We start from the raw sequence: 15,006 nt of genomic DNA, 5'->3' as shown, positions 1-15,006 counted from the left end.
CTTGCCATAGGAACAAGGAGGGTCAGGGCTTCCTGCTGCTCCGTGTACACTGGTGGTTTGCAGGTCATCGCTATAGCTGGAAACCAACTCCAAACGTGCTCTACTTCAGGGAGAAGGCGGATGGGGCCTGAAAAGGCCTTGTGTGCACTGGCCCCAACACCCCACCCTTTGCCACCTACGGCGGGACCCAGCTAGGGACCATCTCAGAAAAGGCACAAAACTAGCTTCTGGCAGCTGCATTCGCGAAAGTGAAACTCTCCTCGGGAAACCAAGCTCAGCCCTAATGCGTGTTTGCTCAGGAAAGCAGTGCTTTCCGGTTTCTCCCCTAGGTCTCTGCTTGCCTTAGGGCCAAGGAAGTTCTGTGCTGCCTACTGCTCCCTTGGCACTGGGGCTGTGCTGGTGGTCTCTGCTGCTGGAAACCAACTCCAAATGTGCACTCCTTTGCGGAGAAGGCGGATGGGGCCAGAAAAGGCATTGTGTGCACCGGCCCGAGCAACCCACATTCCGCCAGCTAGGGAGGGACCCAGCTAGGGCCCATCTCAGAAAAGGCACAAAACTAGGTTCGGGCAGCTTCATTTGCGAGAGTGAAACTCTCCTCGGGAAACCAAGCTCAGCCCCAATGCGTCTTTGCTCACGAAAGCAGCGCTTTCTGTTTTCTCCCCTAGCAGCTTGCTCGCCATAGGAACAAGGAGGTTCTGGGCTGCCTCCTGCTCTCTGTGCACTGGTGCTTTGCAGGGCATCGCTAGAGCTGGAAACCAACTCCAAAGGTGCTCTACCTCAGGGAGAAGGCGGATGGGGTCAGAAAAGGCCTTTTGAGCACTGGCCCCAGCACCCCACATTCTGCCATCTAGGGAGGGACCCACGTAGGGCCCATCTCAGAAAAGGCCCAACACTAGCTTCTGGCCGCTTCATTTGCGAGAGTGAAACTTTCCTCGGGAAACCAAGCTCAGGCCCAATGCGTCTTTGCTCAGGCAAGCAGCGCTTTCTGGTTTCTCCCCTAGCCCATTGCTCGCCATAAGAACAAGGAGGTTCTGGGCTGCCTCTTGCTCTCTGTGCACTGGTGCTTTGCAGGGCATCGCTAGAGCTGGAACCCAACTCCAAAGGTGCTCTACTTCATGGAGAAGGCGGATGGGGCCTGAAAAGGCCTTGTGTGCACTGGCCCCACCACCCCACATTCTGCCAGCTAGGCAGGAACCCAGCTAGGGCCCATTTCAGAAAAGGCACAAAACTACCTTCTGGGAGCTGCTTTCGCGAGAGTGAAACTCTCCTCGGGAAACCAAGCTCAGCCCCAATGCGTCTTTGCTCAGGAAAGCAGCGCGTTCTGGTTTCTCCCCTAGGTCTGTGCTTGCCATAGGAACAAGGATGGTCTGGGCTGCCTCCTGCTCCCTGTGCACTGGTGCTTTGCTGGTGGTCGCTGGACCTGGAAACCAACTCCAAACGTGCTCTACTTCAGGGAGGAGGTGGATGGGGCAGAATATGCCTTGTGTGCAAGGGCCCCACCACCTCATCTTTCTACAGGTAGGGAGGGACCCAGCTAGGGCCCACCTCACAAAAGGCACAAAACTAGCTTCTGGGAGCTGCCTTCGTGAAAGTGAAACTCTCCTCAGGAAACCAAGCTCAGCCCCAATGCGTCTTTGCTCAGGAAAGCAGCGCTTTCTGATTTCTCCCCTAGCCCATTGCTCGCCATAGGAACAAGGAGGGTCTGGGCTGCCTCCTTCTCCCTGTGCACTGGTGTTTGCAGGTCATTGCTAGAGCTGGAAACCAACTCCAAACGTGCTCTACTTCAGGGAGAAGGCGGATGGGGCCTGAAAAGGCCTTGTGTGCAATGGCCCCATCACCCCATCCTCTGCCACCTAGGGAGGGAACCAGCTAGGGCCCATCTCAGAAAAGGCACAAAACTAGCTTCTGGGAGCTGCATTCACGAAAGTGCAACTCTCCTCGGGAAACCAAGCTCAGCCCCAATGCGTCTTTGCTCACGAAAGCAGCGCTTTCTGGTTTCTCCCCTAACAGATTGCTCGCCCTAGGAACAAGGAGGTTCTGGGCTGCCTCCTGCTCTCTGTGCACTGGTGCTTTGCAGGGCATCGCTAGAGCTGGACCAACTCCAAAGGTGCTCTACTTCAGGGAGAAGGCGGATGGGGTCAGAAAAGGCCTTTTGAGCACTGGCCCCAGCACCCCACATTCTGCCATCTAGGGAGGGACCCACGTAGGGCCCATCTCAGAAAAGGCACAAAACTAGCTTCTGGCCGCTTCATTTGCGAGAGTGAATCTTTCCTCGGGAAACCAAGCTCAGGCCCAATGCGTCTTTGCTCAGGCAAGCAGCGCTTTCTGGTTTCTCCCCTAGCCCATTGCTCGCCATAAGAACAAGGAGGTTCTGGGCTGCCTCTAGCTCTCTCTGCACTGGTGCTTTGCAGGGCATCGCTAGAGCTGGAACCCAACTCCAAAGGTGCTCTACTTCAGGGAGAAGGCGGATGGGGCCTGAAAAGGCCTTGTGTGCACTGGCCCCACCACCCCACATTCTGCCAGCTAGGCAGGAACACAGCTAGGGCCCATTTCAGAAAAGGCACAAAACTAGGTTCGGGCAGCTTCATTTGCGAGAGTGAAACTCTCCTCGGGAAACCAAGCTCAGCCCCAATGCGTCTTTGCTCACGAAAGCAGCGCTTTCTGGTTTCTCCCCTAGCCCATTGCTCGCCATAAGAACAAGGATTGTCTGGGCTGCCTGCTGCTCCCTGTGCACTGGTGCTTTGCTGGTGGTCGCTGGACTTGGAAACCTACTCCAAACGTGCTCTACTTCAGGGAGGAGGTGGATGGGGCCAGAATATGCCTTGTGTGCAAGGGCCCCACCACCTCATCTTTCTACAGGTAGGGAGGGACCCAGCTAGGGCCCACCTCACAAAAGGCAGAAAACGAGCTTCTGGGAGCTGCCTTCGTGAAAGTGAAACACTCCTCAGGAAACCAAGCTCAGCCCCAATGCGTCTTTGCTCAGGAAAGCAGCGCTTTCTGATTTCTCCCCTAGCCCATTGCTCGCCATAGGAACAAGGAGGGTCTGGGCTGCCTCCTTCTCCCTGTGCACTGGTGTTTGCAGGTCATTGCTAGAGCTGGAAACCAACTCCAAACGTGCTCTACTTCAGGGCGAAGGCGGATGGGGCCTGAAAAGGCCTTGTGTGCACTGGCCCCAACACCCCATCCTCTGCCAGCTAGGGAGGGATCCAGCTAGGTCCCATCTCAGAAAAAGCACAAAACTAGCTTCTGGGAGCTGCATTCGCGAAAGTGCAACTCTCCTCGGGAAACCAAGCTAAGCCCCAATGCGTGTTTGCTCAGGAAAGCAGCGCTTTCCGGTTTCTCCCCTAGGTCTCTGCTTGCCTTAGGGCCAAGGAGGTTCTGTGCTGCCTACTGCTCCCTTGGCACTGGTGCTGTGCTGGTGGTCTCTGGAGATGGAAACCAACTCCAAATGTGCACTCCTTTGCGGAGAAGGCGGATGGGGCCAGAAAAGGCCTTGTGTGCACTGGCCCCAACACCCCACATTCCGCCAGGTAGGGAGGGACACACCTAGGGCCCATCTCAGAAAAGGCACAAAACTAGGTTCGGGCAGCTTCATTTGCGAGAGTGAAACTCTCCTCGGGAAACCAAGCTCAGCCCCAATGCGTCTTTGCTCACGAAAGCAGCGCTTTCTGGTTTCTCCCCTAGCCCATTGCTCGCCATAGGAACAAGGAGGGTCTGGGCTGCCTCCTGCTCCCTGTGCACTGGTGCTTTGCTGGTGGTCGCTGGACCTGGAAACCTACTCCAAACGTGCTCTACTTCAGGGAGAAGGCGGATGGGGCCTGAAAAGGCCTTGTGTGCAAGGGCCCCACCAGCCCAACTTTCGCCAGCTAGGGAGGGACCCACCTAGGGCCCATCTCAGAAAAGGCACAAAACTAGCTTCTGGGAGCTGCATTCGCGAAAGTGAAACTCTCCTTGGGAAACCAAGCTCAGCCCCAACGCGTCTTTGCTCAGGAAAGCAGCGCTTTCTGGTTTCTCCCCTACCCCATTGCTCGCAATAAGAACAAGGAGGTTCTGGGCTGCCTCTTGCTCTCTGTGCACTGGTGCTTTGCAGGGCATCGCTAGAGCTGGAACCCAACTCCAAAGGTGCTCTACTTCAGGGAGAAGGCGGATGGGGCCTGAAAAGGCCTTGTGTGCACTGGCCCCACCACCCCACATTCTGCCAGCTAGGCAGGAACCCAGCTAGGGCCCATTTCAGAAAAGGCACAAAACTACCTTCTGGGAGCTGCTTTCGCGAGAGTGAAACTCTGCTCGGGAAACCAAGCTCAGCCCCAATGCGTCTTTGCTCAGGAAAGCAGCGCGTTCTGGTTTCTCCCCTAAGTCTGTGCTTGCCATAGGAACAAGGAGGGTCTGGGCTGCCTCCTGCTCCCTGTGCACTGGTGCTTTGCTGGTGGTCGCTGGACCTGGAAACCTACTCCAAACGTGCTCTACTTCAGGGAGGAGGTGGATGGGGCCAGAATATGCCTTGTGTGCAAGGGCCCCACCACCTCATCTTTCTACAGGTAGGGAGGGACCCAGCTAGGGCCCATCTCAGAAAAGGCACAAAACTAGCTTCTGGGAGCTGCCTTCGTGAAAGTGAAACTCTCCTCAGGAAACCAAGCTCAGCCCCAATGCGTCTTTGCTCAGGAAAGCAGCATTTTCTGATTTCTCCCCTAGCCCATTGCTCGCCATAGGAACAAGGAGGGTCTGGGCTGCCTCCTTCTCCCTGTGCACTGGTGTTTGCAGGTCATTGCTAGAGCTGGAAACCAACTCCAAACGTGCTCTACTTCAGGGAGAAGGCGGATGGGGCCTGCAAAGGCCTTGTGTGCACTGGCCCCAACACCCCATCCTCTGCCACCTAGGGAGGGACCCAGCTAGGGCCCATCTCAGAAAAGGCACAAAACTAGGTTCTGGGAGCTGCATTCGCGAAAGTGCAACTCTCCTCGTGAAACCAAGCTAAGCCCCAATGCGTGTTTGCTCAGGAAAGCAGCGCTTTCCGGTTTCTCCCCTAGGTCTCTGCTTGCCTTAGGGCCAAGGAAGTTCTGTGCTGCCTACTGCTCCCTTGGCACTGGTGCTGTGCTGGTGGTCTCTGGAGATGGAAACCAACTCCAAATGTGCAATCCTTTGCGGAGAAGGCGGATGGGGCCAGAAAAGGCCTTGTGTGCACTGGCCCCAACACCCCATATTCCGCCAGCTAGGGAGGGACACACCTAGGGCCCATCTCAGAAAAGGCACAAAAGTAGGTTCGGGCAGCTTCATTTGCGAGAGTGAAACTCTCCTCGGGAAACCAAGCTCAGCCCCAATCCGTCTTTGCTCAGGAAAGCAGCGCTTTCTGGTTTCTACCCTAGCCCATTGCTCGCCATAGGAACAAGGAGGTTCTGGGCTGCCTCCTGCTCTCTGTGCACTGGTGCTTTGCAGGGCATCGCTAGAGCTGGAAACCAACTCCAAAGGTGCTCTACTTCAGGGAGAATGCGGATGGGGTCAGAAAAGGCCTTTTGAGCACTGGCCCCAGCACCCCACATTCTGCCATCTAGGGAGGGACCCACGTAGGGCCCATCTCAGAAAAGGCACAAAACTAGCTTCTGGCCGCTTCATTTGCGAGAGTGAAACTTTACTCGGGAAACCAAGCTCAGGCCCAATGCGTCTTTGCTCAGGCAAGCAGCGCTTTCTGGTTTCTCCCCTAGCCCATTGCTCGCCATAAGAACTAGGAGGTTCTGGGCTGCCTCTTGCTCTCTGTGCACTGGTGCTTTGCAGGGCATCGCTAGAGCTGGAAACCAACTCCAAAGGTGCTCTACTTCATGGAGAAGGCGGATGGGGCCTGAAAAGGCCTTGTGTGCACTGGCCCCACCACCCCACATTCTGCCAGCTTGGCAGGAACCCAGCTAGGGCCCATTTCAGAAAAGGCACAAAACTAGCTTCTGGGAGCTGCTTTCCCGAGAGTGAAACTCTGCTCGGGAAACCAAGCTCAGCCCCAATGCATCTTTGCTCAGGAAAGCAGCGCGTTCTGGTTTCTCCCCTAGGTCTGTGCTTGCCATAGGAACAAGGATGGTCTGGGGTGCCTCGGGCTCCCTGTGCACTGGTGCTTTGCTGGTGGTCGCTGGACCTGGAAACCTACTCCAAACGTGCTCTACTTCAGGCAGGAGGTGGATGGGGCCAGAATATGCCTTGTGTGCAAGGGCCCCACCACCTCATCTTTCTACAGGTAGGGAGGGACCCAGCTAGGGCCCACCTCACGAAAGGCACAAAACTAGCTTCTGGGAGCTGCCTTCGTGAAAGTGAAACTCTCCTCAGGAAACCAAGCTCAGCCCCAATGCGTCTTTGCTCAGGAAAGCAGCACTTTCTGATTTCTCCCCTAGCCCATTGCTCGCCATAGGAACAAGGAGGGTCTGGGCTGCCTCCTTCTCCCTGTGCACTGGTGTTTGCAGGTCATTGCTAGAGCTGGAAACCAACTCCAAACGTGCTCTACTTCAGGGAGAAGGCGGATGGGGCCTGCAAAGGCCTTGTGTGCACTGGCCCCAACACCCCATCCTCTGCCACCTAGGGAGGGACCCAGCTAGGGCCCATCTCAGAAAAGGCACAAAACTAGGTTCTGGGAGCTGCATTCGCGAAAGTGCAACTCTCCTCGGGAAACCAAGCTAAGCCCCAATGCGTGTTTGCTCAGGAAAGCAGCGCTTTCCGGTTTCTCCCCTAGGTCTCTGCTTGCCTTAGGGCCAAGGAAGTTCTGTGCTGCCTACTGCTCCCTTGGCACTGGTGCTGTGCTGGTGGTCTCTGGAGATGGAAACCAACTCCAAATGTGCAATCCTTTGCGGAGAAGGCGGATGGGGCCAGAAAAGGCCTTGTGTGCACTGGCCCCAACACCCCTTATTCCGCCAGCTAGGGAGGGACACACCTAGGGCCCATCTCAGAAAAGGCACAAAAGTAGGTTCGGGCAGCTTCATTTGCGAGAGTGAAACTCTCCTCAGGAAACCAAGCTCAGCCCCAATGCGTCTTTGCTCAGGAAAGCAGCGCTTTCTGGTTTCTACCCTAGCCCATTGCTCGCCATAGGAACAAGGAGGTTCTGGGCTGCCTCCTGCTCTCTGTGCACTGGTGCTTTGCAGGGCATCGCTAGAGCTGGAAACCAACTCCAAAGGTGCTCTACTTCAGGGAGAATGCGGATGGGGTCAGAAAAGGCCTTTTGAGCACTGGCCCCAGCACCCCACATTCTGCCATCTAGGGAGGGAAACACGTAGGGCCCATCTCAGAAAAGGCACAAAACTAGCTTCTGGCCGCTTCATTTGCGAGAGTGAAACTTTACTCGGGAAACCAAGCTCAGGCCCAATGCGTCTTTGCTCAGGCAAGCAGCGCTTTCTGGTTTCTCCCCTAGCCCATTGCTCGCCATAAGAACTAGGAGGTTCTGGGCTGCCTCTTGCTCTCTGTGCACTGGTGCTTTGCAGGGCATCGCTAGAGCTGGAAACCAACTCCAAAGGTGCTCTACTTCAGGGAGAAGGCGGATGGGGCCTGAAAAGGCCTTGTGTGCACTGGCCCCACCACCCCACATTCTGCCAGCTTGGCAGGAACCCAGCTAGGGCCCATTTCAGAAAAGGCACAAAACTAGCTTCTGGGAGCTGCTTTCCCGAGAGTGAAACTCTGCTCGGGAAACCAAGCTCAGCCCCAATGCATCTTTGCTCAGGAAAGCAGCGCGTTCTGGTTTCTCCCCTAGGTCTGTGCTTGCCATAGGAACAAGGATGGTCTGGGGTGCCTCGGGCTCCCTGTGCACTGGTGCTTTGCTGGTGGTCGCTGGACCTGGAAACCTACTCCAAACGTGCTCTACTTCAGGCAGGAGGTGGATGGGGCCAGAATATGCCTTGTGTGCAAGGGCCCCACCACCTCATCTTTCTACAGGTAGGGAGGGACCCAGCTAGGGCCCACCTCACGAAAGGCACAAAACTAGCTTCTGGGAGCTGCCTTCGTGAAAGTGAAACTCTCCTCAGGAAACCAAGCTCAGCCCCAATGCGTCTTTGCTCAGGAAAGCAGCACTTTCTGATTTCTCCCCTAGCCCATTGCTCGCCATAGGAAAAAGGAGGGTCTGGGCTGCCTCCTTCTCCCTGTGCACTGGTGTTTGCAGGTCATTGCTAGAGCTGGAAACCAACTCCAAACGTGCTCTACTTCAGGGAGAAGGCGGATGGGGCCTGCAAAGGCCTTGTGTGCACTGGCCCCAACACCCCATCCTCTGCCAGCTAGGGAGGGACCCAGCTAGGGCCCATCTCAGAAAAGGCACAAAACTAGCTTCTGGGAGCTGCATTCGCGAAAGTGCAACTCTCCTCGGGAAACCAAGCTAAGCCCCAATGCGTGTTTGCTGAGGAAAGCAGCGCTTTTCGGTTTCTCCCCTAGGTCTCTGCTTGCCTTAGGGCCAAGGAGGTTCTGTGCTCCCTACTGCTCCCTTGGCACTGGGGATGTGCTGGTGCTCTCTGGAGATGGAAAGCAACTCCAAATGTGCACTCCTTTGCGGAGAAGGCGGATGGGGCCAGAAAAGGCCTTGTGTGCACTGGCCCCAACACCCCATATTCTGCCAGCTAGGAAGGGACACACCTAGGGCCCATCTTAGAAAAGGCACAAAACTAGGTTCGGGCAGTTTCATTTGCGAGAGTGAAACTCTCCTCGGGAAACCAAGCTCAGCCCCAATGCGTCTTTGCTCACGAAAGCAGCGCTTTCTGGTTTCTCCCCTAGCACATTGCTCGCCATAAGAACAAGGAGGGTCTGGGCTGCCTCCTACTCCCTGTGCACTGGTGCTTTGCTGGTGGTCCTTGGACCTGGAAACCTACTCCAAACGTGCTCTACTTCAGGGAGAAGGCGGATGGGGCCTGAAAAGGCCTTGTGTGCAAGGGCCCCACCAGCCCAACTTTCGCCAGCTAGGGAGGGACCCACCTAGGGCCCATCTCAGAAAAGGCACAAAACTAGCTTCTGGGAGCTGCATTCGCGAGAGTGAAACTCTCCTCGGGAAACCAAGCTCAGCCCCAATGCGTCTTTGCTCAGGAAAGCAGCGCTTTCTGGTTTCTCCCCTAGCCCATTGCTCGCCATAGGAACAAGGAGGGTCTGGGCTGCCTCCTGCTCCCTGTGCACTGGTGCTTTGCAGGTCATTGCTAGAGCTGGAAACCAACTCCAAACGTGCTCTACTTCAGGGAGGAGGCGGATGGGGCCAGAATATGCCTTGTGTGCAAGGGCCCCACCACCTCACCTTTCTACAGGTAGGGAGGGACCCAGCTAGGGCCCATCTAACAAAAGGCACAAAACTAGCTTCTGGGAGCTGACTTCGCGAAAGTGAAACTCTCCTTGGGAAACCACGCTCAGCCCCAATGCGTCTTTGCTCAGGAAAGCAGCGCTTTCTGGTTTCCCCCCTAGCCCAGTGCTTGCCATAGGAACAAGGAGGGTCAGGGCTTCCTGCTGCTCCGTGTACACTGGTGGTTTGCAGGTCATCGCTATAGCTGGAAACCAACTCCAAACGTGGTCTACTTCAGGGAGAAGGCGGATGGGGCCTGAAAAGGCCTTGTGTGCACTGGCCCCAACACCCCACCCTTTGCCACCTACGGCGGGACCCAGCTAGGGACCATCTCAGAAAAGGCACAAAACTAGCTTCTGGGAGCTGCATTCGCGAAAGTGCAACTCTCCTCGGGAAACCAAGCTAAGCCCCAATGCGTGTTTGCTCAGGAAAGCTGCGCTTTCTGGTTTCTCCCCTAGGTCTCTGCTTCCCTTAGGGCCAAGGAGGTTCTGTGCTGCCTACTGCTCCCTTGGCACTGGTGCTGTGCTGGTGGTCTCTGGAGATGGAAACCAACTCCAAATGTGCACTCCTTTGCGGAGAAGGCGGATGGGGCCAGAAAAGGCCTTGTGTGCACTGGCCCCAGCAACCCACATTCTGCCAGTTAGGGAGGGACCCAGGTAGGGCCCATCTCAGAAAAGGCACAAAACTAGCTTCTGGGAGCTGCATTCGCGAGAGTGAAACTCTCCACGGGAAACCAAGCTCAGCCCCAATGCGTGTTTGCTCAGGAAAGCAGCGCTTTCTGGTTTCTCCCCTAGCCCATTGCTCGCCATAGGAACAAGGAGGGTCTGGGCTGCCTCCTGCTCCCTGTGCACTGGTGCTTTGCAGGTCATTGCTAGAGCTGGAAACCAACTCCAAACGTGCTCTACTTCAGGGAGGAGGCGGATGGGGCCAGAATATGCCTTGTGTGCAAGGGCCCCACCACCTCACCTTTCTACAGGTAGGGAGGGACCCAGCTAGGGCCCATCTCACAAAAGGCACAAAACTAGCTTCTGGGAGCTGCGTTCGCGAAAGTGAAACTCTCCTCGGGAAACCACGCTCAGCCCCAATGCGTCTTTGCTCAGGAAAGCAGCGCTTTCTGGTTTCCCCCCTAGCCCAGTGCTTGCCATAGGAACAAGGAGGGTCAGGGCTTCCTGCTGCTCCGTGTACACTGGTGTTTTGCAGGTCATCGTTATAGCTGGAAACCAACTCCAAACGTGCTCTACTTCAGGGAGAAGGCGGATGGGGCCTGAAAAGGCCTTGTGTGCACTGGCCCCAACACCCCACCCTTTGCCACCTACGGCGGGACCCAGCTAGGGACCATCTCAGAAAAGGCACAAAACTAGCTTCTGGGAGCTGCATTCGCGAAAGTGCAACTCTCCTCGGGAAACCAAGCTAAGCCCCAATGCGTGTTTGCTCAGGAAAGCAGCGCTTTCCGGTTTCTCCCCTAGGTCTCTGCTTCCCGTAGGGCCAAGGAGGTTCTTTGCTGCCTACTGCTCCCTTGGCACTGGTGCTGTGCTGGTGGTCTCTGGAGATGGAAACCAACTCCAAATGTGCACTCCGTTGCGGAGAAGGCGGATGGGGCCAGAAAAGGCCTTGTGTGCACTGGCCCCAACACCCCATATTCCGCCAGCTAGGGAGGGACCCAGCTAGGGCCCATCTCAGAAAAGGCACAAAACTAGGTTCTGGCAGCTTCATTTGCGAGAGTGAAACTCTCCTCGGGAAACCAAGCTCAGCCCCAATGCGTCTTTGCTCAGGAAAGCAGCGCTTTCTGGTTTCTCCCCTAGGTCTCTGCTTGCCATAGGAACAAGGAGGGTCTGGGCTGCCTCCTGCTCCCTGTGCACTGGTGCTTTGCTGGTGGTCGCTGGACCTGGAAACCTACTCCAAACGTGCTCTACTTCAGGGAGAAGGCGGATGGGGCCTGAAAAGGCCTTGTGTGCAAGGGCCCCACCAGCCCAACTTTCGCCAGCTAGGGAGGGACCCAGCTAGGGCCCATCTCACAAAAGGCACAAACCTAGCTTCTGGGAGCTGCATTCGCGAAAGTGAAACTCTCCTCGGGAAACCAAGCTCAGCCCCAATGCGTCTTTGCTCAGGAAAGCAGCGCTTTCTGGTTTCTCCCCTAGCCCATTGCTCGCCATAGGAACAAGGAGGGTCTGGGCTGCCTCCTGCTCCCTGTGCACTGGTGCTTTGCAGGTCATTGCTAGAGCTGGAAACCAACTCCAAACGTGCTCTCCTTCAGGGAGGAGGCGGGTGGGGCCAGAATATGCCTTGTGTGCAAGGGCCCCACCACCTCACCTTTCTACAGGTAGGGAGGGACCCAGCTAGGGCCCATCTCACAAAAGGCACAAAACTAGCTTCTGGGAGCTGCATTCGCGAAAGTGAAACTCCCCTCGGGAAACCAAGCTCAGCCCCAATGCGTCTTTGCTCAGGAAAGCAGCGCTTTCTGGTTTCCCCCCTAGCCCAGTGCTTGCCATAGGAACAAGAAGGGTCAGGGCTTCCTGCTGCTCCGTGTACACTGGTGGTTTGCAGGTCATCGCTATAGCTGGAAACCAACTCCAAACGTGCTCTACTTCAGGGAGAAGGCGGATGGGGCCTGAAAAGGCCTTGTGTGCACTGGCCGCAACACCCCACCCTTTGCCACCTACGGCGGGACCCAGCTAGGGACCATCTCAGAAAAGGCAAAAAACTAGCTTCTGGGAGCTGCATTCGCGAATGTGCAACTCTCCTCGGGAAACCAAGCTCAGCCCCAATGCGTCTTTGCTCAGGAAAGCAGCGCTTTCCGGTTTCTCCCCTAGGTCTCTGCTTGCCTTAGGGCCAAGGAAGTTCTGTGCTGCCAACTGCTCCCTTGGCAGTGGTGCTGTGCTAGTGGTCTCTGGAGATGGAAACCAACTCCAAATGTGCACTCCTTTGCGGAGAAGGCGGATGGGGCCAGAAAAGGCCTTGTGTGCACTGGCCCCAGCAACCCTCATTCTGCCAGTTAGGGAGGGACCCAGATAGGGCCCATCTCACAAAAGGCACAAAACTAGCTTCTGGGAGCTGCATTCGCGAGAGTGAAACTCTCCTCGGGAAACCAAGCTCAGCCCCAATGCGTGTTTGCTCAGGAAAGCAGCGATTTCTGGTTTCTCCCCTAGCCCATTGCTCGCCATAGGAACAAGGAGGGTCTGGGCTGCCTCCTGCTCCCTGTGCACTGGTGCTTTGCTGGTGGTCGCTGGACCTGGAAACCTACTCCAAACGTGCTCTACTTCAGGGAGAAGGCGGATGGGGCCTGAAAAGGCCTTGTGTGCAAGGGCCCCACCAGCCCAACTTTCGCCAGCTAGGGAGGGACCCAGCTAGGGCCCATCTCACAAAAGGCACAAAACTAGCTTCTGGGAGCTGCATTCGCGAAAGTGAAACTCTCCTCGGGAAACCAAGCTCAGCCCCAATGCGTCTTTGCTCAGGAAAGCAGCGCTTTCTGGTTTCTCCCCTAGCCCATTGCTCGCCATAGGAACAAGGAGGGTCTGGGCTGCCTCCTGCTCCCTGTGCACTGGTGCTTTGCAGGTCATTGCTAGAGCTGGAAACCAACTCCAAACGTGCTCTACTTCAGGGAGGAGGCGGATGGGGCCAGAATATGCCTTGTGTGCAAGGGCCCCACCACCTCACCTTTCTACAGGTAGGGAGGGACCCAGCTAGGGCCCATCTCACAAAAGGCACAAAACTAGCTTCTGGGAGCTGCGTTCGCGAAAGTGAAACTCTCCTCGGGAAACCACGCTCAGCCCCAATGCGTCTTTGCTCAGGAAAGCAGCGCTTTCTGGTTTCCCCCCTAGCCCAGTGCTTGCCATAGGAACAAGGAGGGTCAGGGCTTCCTGCTGCTCCGTGTACACTGGTGTTTTGCAGGTCATCGTTATAGCTGGAAACCAACTCCAAACGTGCTCTACTTCAGGGAGAAGGCGGATGGGGCCTGAAAAGGCCTTGTGTGCACTGGCCCCAACACCCCACCCTTTGCCACCTACGGCGGGACCCAGCTAGGGACCATCTCAGAAAAGGCACAAAACTAGCTTCTGGGAGCTGCATTCGCGAAAGTGCAACTCTCCTCGGGAAACCAAGCTAAGCCCCAATGCGTGTTTGCTCAGGAAAGCAGCGCTTTCCGGTTTCTCCCCTAGGTCTCTGCTTCCCGTAGGGCCAAGGACGTTCTTTGCTGCCTACTGCTCCCTTGGCACTGGTGCTGTGCTCGTGGTCTCTGGAGATGGAAACCAACTCCAAATGTGCACTCCGTTGCGGAGAAGGCGGATGGGGCCAGAAAAGGCCTTGTGTGCACTGGCCCCAACACCCCATATTCCGCCAGCTAGGGAGGGACCCAGCTAGGGCCCATCTCAGAAAAGGCACAAAACTAGGTTCTGGCAGCTTCATTTGCGAGAGTGAAACTCTCCTCGGGAAACCAAGCTCAGCCCCAATGCGTCTTTGCTCAGGAAAGCAGCGCTTTATGGTTTCTCCCCTAGGTCTCTGCTTGCCATAGGAACAAGGAGGGTCTGGGCTGCCTCCTGCTCCCTGTGCACTGGTGCTTTGCTGGTGGTCGCTGGACCTGGAAACCTACTCCAAACGTGCTCTACTTCAGGGAGAAGGCGGATGGGGCCTGAAAAGGCCTTGTGTGCACTGGCCCCAACACCCCACCCTTTGCCACCTACGGCGGGACCCAGCTAGGGACCATCTCAGAAAAGGCAAAAAACTAGCTTCTGGGAGCTGCATTCGCGAAAGTGCAACTCTCCTCGGGAAACCAAGCTCAGCCCCAATGCGTCTTTGCTCAGGAAAGCAGCGCTTTCCGGTTTCTCCCCTAGGTCTCTGCTTGCCTTAGGGCCAAGGAAGTTCTGTGCTGCCAACTGCTCCCTTGGCAGTGGTGCTGTGCTGGTGGTCTCTGGAGATGGAAACCAACTCCAAATGTGCACTCCTTTGCGGAGAAGGCGGATGGGGCCAGAAAAGGCCTTGTGTGCACTGGCCCCAGCAACCCTCATTCTGCCAGTTAGGGAGGGACCCAGATAGGGCCCATCTCACAAAAGGCACAAAACTAGCTTCTGGGAGCTGCATTCGCGAGAGTGAAACTCTCCTCGGGAAACCAAGCTCAGCCCCAATGCGTGTTTGCTCAGGAAAGCAGCGCTTTCTGGTTTCTCCCCTAGCCCATTGCTCGCCATAGGAACAAGGAGGGTCTGGGCTGCCTCCTGCTCCCTGTGCACTGGTGCTTTGCTGGTGGTCGCTGGACCTGGAAACATACTCCAAACGTGCTCTACTTCAGGGAGAAGGCGGATGGGGCCTGAAAAGGCCTTGTGTGCAAGGGCCCCACCAGCCCAACTTTCGCCAGCTAGGGAGGGACCCAGCTAGGGCCCATCTCACAAAAGGCACAAAACTAGCTTCTGGGAGCTGCATTCGCGAAAGTGAAACTCTCCTCGGGAAACCAAGCTCAGCCCCAATGCGTCTTTGCTCAGGAAAGCAGCGCTTTCTGGTTTCTCCCCTAGCCCATTGCTCGCCATAGGAACAAGGAGGGTCTGGGCTGCCTCCTGCTCCCTGTGCACTGGTGCTTTGCAGGTCATTGCTAGAGCTGGAAACCAACTCCAAACGTGCTCTACTTCAGGGAGGAGGCGGATGGGGCCAGAATATGCCTTGTGTGCAAGGGTCCCACCACCTCACCTTTCTACAGGTAGGGAGGGACCCAGCTTGGGCCCATCTCAGAAAAGGCACAAAACTAGCTTCTG

This window comes from Sus scrofa, chromosome 1 (assembly GCF_054392235.1).
Source record: "Sus scrofa isolate SSC_HxYL_T2T_F1_AM1 chromosome 1, Sscrofa_HxYL_maternal_Yorkshire_Landrace_v2.0, whole genome shotgun sequence".
In the NCBI taxonomy this organism is placed as follows: domain Eukaryota; kingdom Metazoa; phylum Chordata; class Mammalia; order Artiodactyla; family Suidae; genus Sus; species Sus scrofa.
Note: the sequence above shows the minus strand (reverse complement) of the source record.